The sequence below is a fragment of the Leuciscus leuciscus genome, assembly GCF_965113295.1.
Source record: "Leuciscus leuciscus genome assembly, chromosome: 25".
NCBI lineage: Eukaryota > Metazoa > Chordata > Actinopteri > Cypriniformes > Leuciscidae > Leuciscus > Leuciscus leuciscus.
This window is the reverse complement of record NC_138724.1, coordinates 30,039,160-30,049,159: the sequence shown is the minus strand read 5'-3', so window position 1 is coordinate 30,049,159 and position 10,000 is coordinate 30,039,160. Positions and strand designations below refer to the sequence as shown.

Here is a 10,000-nt window from a genome sequence, read left to right as displayed (position 1 = left end):
GATGAATTACGGACGGATGGACTTTATTTTCTTGTAATTTTAGTGAGAAAGTCGTTTCCATTCAATTAAACCCAATAATGAAGTGCAGTCTCTCATTATACAGCAGTTTACTCTCCAGATCGTCTAATAACAGGCATTACTGCATGATTACTGAATATAGTCACTTCATATTAATCCATTCCACTGCCGTAATATAACATAACTGATACAGTAACGGTATACAGTATATACAGCCGGCGTGCAGAAGTGTTTATGATCATAATCTGAGTGTATTAGTTTGTTGCATCATTTCATTCCACAGAGAGCGAATCACAGCCCAGCGTCAGTGTTGATCCCAACAGAAGTCATGAACACACACACACACACACACACACACACACGTGTGTTTGGGAATTGGCTTTAAATGTTGAGACTTTTGGTTTTGTGATCAGGATCTAAAAAATTATATAAAAAATTGGATTTAGATTTATCGGCCAATCTATCGGTTATCGGCTTTCAAATATAAAGAATTATCGGTATCGGCCAACATTTTCATATCGGTGCATCCCTATGAATTAATGCACCAATAACTCAAGTTTTCCCATGATGCATTGCAGGAAAAGTGATGCGTTCTCATCAGGAGTCATTTGAGGTGAGACTTGCACACGTTCATATCCCAATCATTCAAATCAGGCTAACTGGAAGTGAACACTCATACACTTCTTCATTTGTCAACCGTCACACACACATTAAAACCGGTTCTACTAGAGAATGACACCGACTCCCCATGATGCTTTGCATTTCCAGCAAAATTCAACGCAAATAAAAGCCTCCTACAACCAGGCCACCGCCGTTATGAAACACAATAATCCATATCGGCTTTAATGGATTTGAGTTATGAAGAGCTCACAGCTTGACACCCCCATCGCTTCGGCTCCTAAACATCTTTAACTCACTGGAAATGGGTTATATTTGTGTCGGGACAATGCCAAATCATCAAGATGACGTCTAGTTAGTCGACATGATCGAAAACACTCAACTTTTCCCAGGAAAACACTGAACAAATGTGTCATAGTGCCAGCAACATCAGCATTTGATGCCCGGAAATCACTTATGAACTCTACTCAGTATGTAGGCAGTTCTCTATGATGACTACAGTGCTGTCTAAGTAGGCAGCACACTACATTCTCAGGCTATCACTAGAGTTTAATGGCCATAAATGCTGTCGGTAAACAGGTCTGAAATGATGTCTAACAAGGTTTTAAGACTATGACGCTCTTAATGCTGTCTAGCTAGGGAGTTCACTATCCAGGCAGCTTTCTATGATGCCTAAAATGCTGTCTATGTAGGTTTTAGGAGTATAATGCTCATAAATGATGTCTCTGTAGACTGCTCACTAGATTTATACTAGAATAATACTCATACTGTCTAGCTACACTAGATTTTGAACCATGGGGTTTTAAAATGATGACTAGATAGATAGTCTCAAAAACCTAGTAAGCTCCCTATTATGCTCAGAATGCTGTCTAACTAGGGAACTAATCATCCAGGCAGCTTTCTATGATGCCTAAAATGCTGTCTATGTAGATTTTAAGAGTGTAATGCCCATAAATGTTGTCTAGCTAAACAAATCCAGGCAGTCTAAGTAGGCAACATACTACAATAGGTTTCAAAGCGGACACTACGTAGACTGCTGCAGCGCTGCTCACTAGATTTTAAGGGTATAACGCTCCTAAATGCTGTCTAGCTAAACGGCCCACTAGATTTGTATACTATGAGGTGCCAAAATGACTTCTAGATAGGCAGCTTACTGGGTTTTTGAGACTATGATGCTCACAATGCTGTCTAGATAGAAAGCTTACTTGATTTTAAGGGTATAATGCTCATAAATGCTGTCTAGCTAGGGAGCTAACTATACAGGCAGCTTTCTATGATGCCTAAGATGCTGTCCATGTAGATTTTAAGGGTATAATGCTCATAAATGCTGTCTAGCTAAACGGCCCACTAGATTTTGAAAATATGAGGTCTAAAATGATGTCTTAGACAGTACACTTGGGTTTGAGACACAGGTGTGTCTAGTAGACTGACATTCACACTAATGCAAAGCATATAGTTGCATATAAAAGACAATGAAGTTAAACATGCAATATTGCTTTGATGTAAACATCTCCTGCATTACTGCACTAGGATTGACAGCTTTATATGATGCCAAAAGAAGCTGTCTATATAGAAATATCACTAGATGTTACGAGCATAAGGCCCATAGATACTGACTAGGTAAACAGCACACTCGATTTTGATACTAATTGATTGCCATAATGCTGTCTATATAGTCAGCTCACAAGGTTTTGAGCTTATTGATTATGTCTACCGCTTTTATGTCGACTGGCATTCATATTCGCATGCATTAAATACATGAAACGTGATTATTTCAGAATGCACTCATTCATAAGTGTCATCATCGCACGCATGTTTATTACATCGCTCATATGAATGCAGTCTCGAGACTCACAGCTCCAACTAAACAAAGACAAACCCAACAATCTGAACCAGGGCATGAAAACACAATCAGAATCGAGACAGAAAACACAACCGAAGCACATTTCTGCGTCAAACGTGTCTCGCGTCGCGTCGCGTCTTACCTGCGCGTTGTATCTCTACTGACGCCCGCGTCCGTGTGTCTGCATTTGCCCGCTCCTGCTGTCACTGAACACACGCCACAGTCAATGCTCGTTCTGCTTCTGAATCCCTTTGAACGCTCGCGTTGAGGTTTAACGCCAGTGGAGACGCCGCGCGGTCATGAATGTCACTTGATCAGTAGGAGAGCGCGCGGTCGTGGAAGCGCGTCTCCGTCACCGATAATCACTGTGCGATGACGTGAACGCGCAGTGAGAGGCGGGGGCGCGCGCGAGTGGGAGAGTATTAACTCTATGATAATGACTGTCATAATACTGATGATGTGTGTTATGTAATATACATCGAGAACGAAATGAATGAAGTGTTATTATGCTATCTATCTATCTGTCTGTCTGTCTGTCTGTCTGTCATTCTGTCTGTCGATCTTTCTATCTATCTATCTATCTGTCTGTCTGTCTGTCAATCTTTCTATCTATCTATCTATCTGTCTGTCTGTCTGTCTGTCTGTCTGTATGTCGATCTTTCTATCTATCTATCTATCTGTCTGTCTGTCTGTCAATCTTTCTATCTATCTATCTATCTATCTATCTGTCTGTCTGTCAATCTTTCTATCTATCTATCTATCTATCTGTCTGTCTGTCGATCTTTCTATCTATCTATCTATCTGTCTGTCTGTCAATCTTTCTATCTATCTATCTATCTGTCTGTCTGTCGATCTTTCTATCTATCTATCTATCTGTCTGTCTGTCAATCTTTCTATCTATCTATCTATCTGTCTGTCTGTCAATCTTTCTTTCTATCTATCTATCTGTCTGTCTGTCAATCTTTCTATCTATCTATCTATCTGTCTGTCTGTCGATCTTTCTATCTATCTATCTATCTATCTATCTATCTATCTATCTGTCTGTCTGTCTGTCTGTCAATCTTTCTATCTATCTATCTATCTATCTATCTATCTATCTATCTATCTATCTATCTATCTGTCTGTCTGTCGATCTTTCTATCTATCTGTCTGTATGTATACAGGGTGTGAAGTAACGAATTACAAATACTCACGTTACTGTAATTAAGTAGGCCCCTACAGTAGTTTTTTTTCAGAAATTGTACTTTTTTTGAGTAGTTTAAAAATTGTGTAATTTTACTTTCACTTGAGTATTTTTTAAGTGATGTATCGGTACTTTTACTCCGCTATTTTCCTTCCGTTTTTAATTTTATTTTTATCCATCAACGTGATTGGATCGAGTAATCGGTCTCGTGACTGTCATCAAATCAAATTCTGCATAGAAAACTGTATAGCCTACCCGCTGTTACTCGTGGCTGCTGTGGAAGTGCCTTCTTCAAGCATCAGTTCAATCCAGATATCAGCGTCTTTCTCTAATATGACAACAAGGTACTTTCACATTTAAGCTTAGCCTACTATATTTATATAGGCTGGCCTATCTACAGGGCGTAACATTTTGTGTGAGGTTTGGGTATTGCGTACTAAGTGACGAGTTCATAATGCGGTAAATGCCAGCTCCCATTTACTTCACCTATCGAGACATCAGCATCAGTGCACCTTATGACCCATGGCGTTAACTGGAGCTGCATTTCAGACAGTGCGTGACTACAGCTCGTTAATACAAGTTTTTTGATCGATCCATTTCATACAATCCGCCTTCATTTAGCAAGTGCATTTGCACACACAAAAAACAATTCAAGTTCAACTTTTTTTTGTGGATGCTGCTGATAAAACAGCTTCGCCGAGACTATAAAGAGACATGCATTTGTTTGTGTGTGTGTGTGTGTGTGTGTGTGTTTGTTATAACTTCCCTATTTATTGCACAATTTTCCTTACAAATTATATTATCAGCATTACAATGTGAGTAAATGTAAGGGATGATGCCACCCTTCTAGAACAATGTGCATTTACGTTTAAATTGTAACATATTTAATGGAATGGAATTACAGTGTAATTAGTGTTAGCTCACTATCTTAGCTTTTTCAGTGCATTAGGTGAGGTAAACTGATAATATTAGTGATTCTCATTTATTTATCAAAACACTAAAACTAGTACCGTTTTGGAGAGAAATTGGGTATTGTTTAATTTCTCCATTTAACCCATCTCATGGTGTGTGATGCTGAACTATATGAGTTTCTAAAGGTTTCTGAATTCTTTGCACAGTTATGAACATTGATATTTTATGTGCAAAAAATAGCATGCTCAGACTCAGTGGCCTTTCGCCTAATTTTAAATGTATTTTTTTCAAACAATATGATTTAAATGGTGATGAATGTATTGATTTGAGACATTATAAAAAGATGGATGATAGCTATTCTTCAATCTTTCTGACAAAAAACAAAAGATAATGTCAATTACAGGTTGTGCAATGTTTTTTTATTTATTAATTGTAGTGCACAGTGTTTATTATAAGGGGGTAGAATCCGCAGCTCACTACTCACTACTCACTACTCATGAGTACTTTTAAATTAGCTCTTACTCAAGTAGTTTTTTTGGACAAGTACTTTTACATGAGTATGTTTTTTCAGTACTCTTTCCATATATATATATATATATATATATATATATGTATATATATATATATATATATATATATATATAACCACATCTGTCTATACAATTTTTATTTTATTTTTTAAATAGATTAGATTTTTTGCATTATAGTAGACTAGTAGTATATATTTTTTGTATTTGTATTTTTTGCATAACAGTAATGAGAGTCGGGTAATTTGCTTAATTGTCATGAAAATAATGCAAAAAAAATGAAATGAATGTCAGAAAAATAACTAATAAAGGAGCGAAAAGTGAAAGAATCCCAAACGAGTCCACAGAAAGAGTGGGAGAGATTCCCTGGCACTGGTGATGTTTTCCATGTCATAAATGTGTTTCATGCAGTGTTGGGATATTTCAGCACTTCGGCCACATTAGACTTTATAGATCCAATAAAACACTGAGAACGACAAACACACACGCACACACACACACACACACACGCACGCACGCACGCACACACACACACACACGCACGCACGCACGCACACACACACACACACACACGCACGCACACACACACTCACAGAACACAGTTTAACAGCATTTACTACATGTGTTGAAATAATCGATAACGCTTTACAATAAGGTTCATTAGCTTATGTATTAACTAACATGAACTAACAATCAGCAATACATTTGTTACAGTATTTATTAATCTTTGTTAATGTTAGTTAATAAAAATCCAGCTGTTGATTGTTTGTTCATGTTAGTTCACAGTGCATTAACTAATGTTAACAAGATTTTAATAACATATTAGTAAATGTTGAAATTAACATTAACAGAGATTAATAACTGCTGTATAGCTAAGGTAGTTAACTAATGAAGCTTATTGTAAAGTGATACCAAATAAAGTCTGAATGCATTCTCCTCACTTCTAACTCTATTCTATTGAACTCTATATGTGAATGTCCTCAGATCGGGATGAACGTCTCTTCGGGAAACATCTCACAGATGAAGTGTGAACACACGGATCTGATCCTCAGGGAGTGAAGTGTGATCCTCTGTCATCTCACACTGTGTTTCTCAGAGAACCGACACCAGTGTGTGAAATCCAGACAGTGAATAATGCAGATTTCCTCTGACTAACTGAACCATTACACAATATCACATCGGCCAGAATGAGGTCTAGCAAAGAAATGTGAATCAATCTGAGTTTCAGTTTCAGGTTTTCAGCATAAATTCAACATCATTATTAAGGGTGTAACAAAATATCGTGTCACAATATATCGCAATACAAAAATGCGACAGTGTGTGTCATGGATCGTGACTGAGTGTGTTGTGTAGAAAAGTGTCACGTTTCAGAGTTTTAGTGTCAGTTCTACATTAAACTACTATATATAATGTTGAATATAATGTATAATAATGCAGTGGGGGAATATTAGTGTGTCCTGATAATGCCGGATGTCTGATGTTACCAGTAAAAAGTGTCCGACATTATTATAAATATATCTAGTCAGTGAAAGAGAGCAAGTATATTTGTCTACAATAATCCTGTGTTTTCAGCTTCAGAATCATGAATATTGTTATTCTGGCGTCTCTATTGTCTGTGCTTTGGGTTTCCAAGTCCGAGAATATTCATTTACACACACAATGTAATATAAAATTTAGCATTTTAATCAACAGTTAATTTTTTGTTATTCTTTTATCATACAGTATGTCTTGAGTATCGCAATAATATCGTATCGTGAGTTCAGATCGTGATAATCGTATCGAATCGTGACATGAGGGGATCGTTACACCCCTAATATATTGTAGTGATCACAAAACTTAACATATAGCACATTCATCATTGGTAGAATATAAAATATTTCAATAAAAGCATTTCAGTCACATATTTATTTCCAGAAATTAGCACAAAAACATTATTCATACATCATTCATGGAACTTTTTACTGAAAGGTTTTAGTTGGATGTTCATCTAATGGTTTGGTAACACTTTACAATAAGGTTCATTAGTTAGTATCAGTTAATGTATTAACTAACATGATCTAACTATCAGCAATACATTTGTTACAGTATTTATTAATCTTTGTTAGTGTTTGTTAATAAAAACACAGCTGTTCATGTTAGTTCACAGTGCATTAACTAATGCTAACAAACACAACCTTTGAGTTTAATAATGTATTAGTAAATGTAGAAATTAGTATTAACTAAGATTAATTAATGCTGTAGAAGTGTTGTTCATTAGTTCATGTTATATAAGGTTGTTAATAATGAACCTTATTGTAAAGTGTTACCGATGGATTTTAAATGTAACAACTTGTTTTAGAACGTTCAGAGAACATTCAGATGTAAAAACTGACAGTTGGACATTCATCTAACAGTTTTTTTAAATGTAACCGCGTGATTCGGAATGTTCCGAGAACATTCAAAAGTAACATTCTATAATGTTTGAAGAAATGATGAAATGGAAGTTCACGTAACATTCTCATAAAAAACATTTATAGAACAAACTGTGCTAATGGGAACGTTAGCAGAACCGAATCTCGTTTTCTATATTATAAATATAACGTTAGAGAGTGTCTGTGTGAGAGGACGAAGGGTTTTAACAGAAACACTCTTCTATATGTTCACTGCAGGACTTTATAGAAAGCAGATGTGTGGAACAGCGAGCGCTCTAATCTCTGCCCTGGATCAAATCACTGTGTTAATAAAAGCCTTTACCTGTCATTCACACTGTAAATCACCTTTCCCTGAAGAAACTCAACTCACAGGAGCTGTTACTTTACAAAGACATTCTGCCAGTGAAAACACTGAATATACAGTATATATACTGTACATGTGTGTGTGTGCTGTCTATCATTTTATGGCCTGGATCAATACTTGAGCTCATTAGACAGTTACTCGACTGGAGAAAGAGACACAAAACATTACGCTGATATTCACCAGGGATTTAGTGCAAAAAACTATAGTTTCAGTCTAAAGAATCTGCAGTAAAACAGAAGCGTTTCCTCATAGTCACCGTTTAAAAATCTACATTAATACATCTAGACTTTATGATTAAGATGGATCAAGTAAAACAAGTTTTAGTTATGTTGCATAATAACAAAATTTACCATCAACCCTAAAACCGCCACAAGATTTCCTATAAACGGCTGTTAGGCTCCTATAGCACAGCAGTGGATTAGAAACCTCTCAGAAGCATTGTTTTATATATTTAATATCGCAAAGCCTTTATGTTGTTTTAACCTGTCAATACAATAGTAATTATTGTGGAACAAACAAACTGACCCAACTTTGACCCGAAGCTCTGGCTTTTACACACAAACTCACAGCTTTATTATATTTCTATGATTATGCGGTGATTGTGAAATATCAATCCGGAGAGAATCTGATCTCTGTGTTTTGTGTCTTTTCTCTGGATCCACCTCAGTATAATAAACAGAGTTTGTGTTAGAAAGGTGGAGGAGATTTACTGGATCCCGGCCAACACAGTCCAACTGACATAAAACCATTATTCTGTCATCATTTACTCACTCTTCTGAACCTGTCTGACTCACGCTTCCATGAAACACACGTTTAGAAGAATCTCAGAGCTCCTGTTTTCTGTTTAAAGGGGTTTATACTGCTATAAGCTTCATTAAAACGACAGCATTAACAGAGAAATGATCAAATATTAACGACTTACTGTAAATTTGAGTCTGTTCCACACGGGTTTGTATGGAAGCCCTTTTCTGCAACATGAGAACAAATAATTAATCATAACAACATGCTAAGTGAGAAATATGAAAAAAGTCGAAATTATGATATAAAATTCATAATTATGACAGAGAAAATCAAAAAAAATTGATAGTCAAAATGATGAGATAAAAAGTTGAAATTATGAGAATAAAAGTAAAAATTACGACAAAAGTAAAAATTACGACACTAAGTCCTAATTTTGAAATAAGTCAAAATTATGAGATACATTCTTTTAATTAGAACATAAAAAGGCAAAATTATGACATAAAAGTTGAGATTGAGAGAAAAAGTCGAAATTATGAGAATAAAAGTAGAAATTATGACATAAAATTCAAAATTATGACAGAGAAAGTAAAAAAAAATTAGACCGTCAAAATGATGAGATAAAAAGTTGAAATTATGAGAAAAAAGTTGAAATTATGACATAAAAATTGAGATTATGAGATAAAAAGTTGAAATTATGAGTATAAAAGTAGAAATTATGACAAAAGTGAAAATTACGACACTAAGTCCTAATTTTGAAATATGTCAAAATTATGAGATAAAAAATTGAAATTATAACATAAAAAGTCAAAATTATGACATAAAAGTTGAGATTGAGATAAAAGTCGAAATTATAAGAATAAAAGTCGAAATTATGACAAAAAGTAAAAATTACGACAGTCGAAAAGTTGTAGTTTTGTAATTACAAGTCAAAATTTTGACATAAAAAAATCTATATTATGAGATAAATAGTCAAAATGTAATTTTTTTAAATGATAACATACTAAATTATAATTATGAGAATGATGAGATTTTTTTTTGAATTTACGTGTCAATTGTAACTTTAGGTCAGAATTCTGACTTATTAATCTCATGGTTATGTATTTCCTTATGTGGTTTGGATGACACGATGAGTGTGAGTAGATGATGACAGTATGATGTTTCAGTGTTCTGGAATCCACATGTGTTCCTGCAGGGTCGATCCAGGACTCAGAGACGACAGATGAGGACAAGCTGACTGTCAGATGAAAGTCAGGAGCGGGATTTATTCAGCCATGCGGAGAGCCTGAGGACTTTTCCCTTTATACGGACTTTAATATTTTGCCGTTTGACTAAAAGTGTTGGACAATGCAAGCCACATTTCTGCCACATGAGAAAAACAAATCA

General features: G+C 35.4%; 1 long non-coding RNA gene across 1 annotated transcript in view; it reads left to right on the top strand.

Moving 5' to 3' along the window:
* LOC309491309 overlaps window positions 1-10,000 on the top strand; it is an 82,340-nt gene that overhangs the window by 571 nt on the left and 71,769 nt on the right. The window contains exon 1 of the long non-coding RNA XR_014203014.1: window positions 1-539. This exon is cut by the window's left edge and continues 571 nt beyond it. This is a non-coding gene — a long non-coding RNA (uncharacterized lncRNA). The remainder of the gene's footprint in view (window positions 540-10,000) is intronic.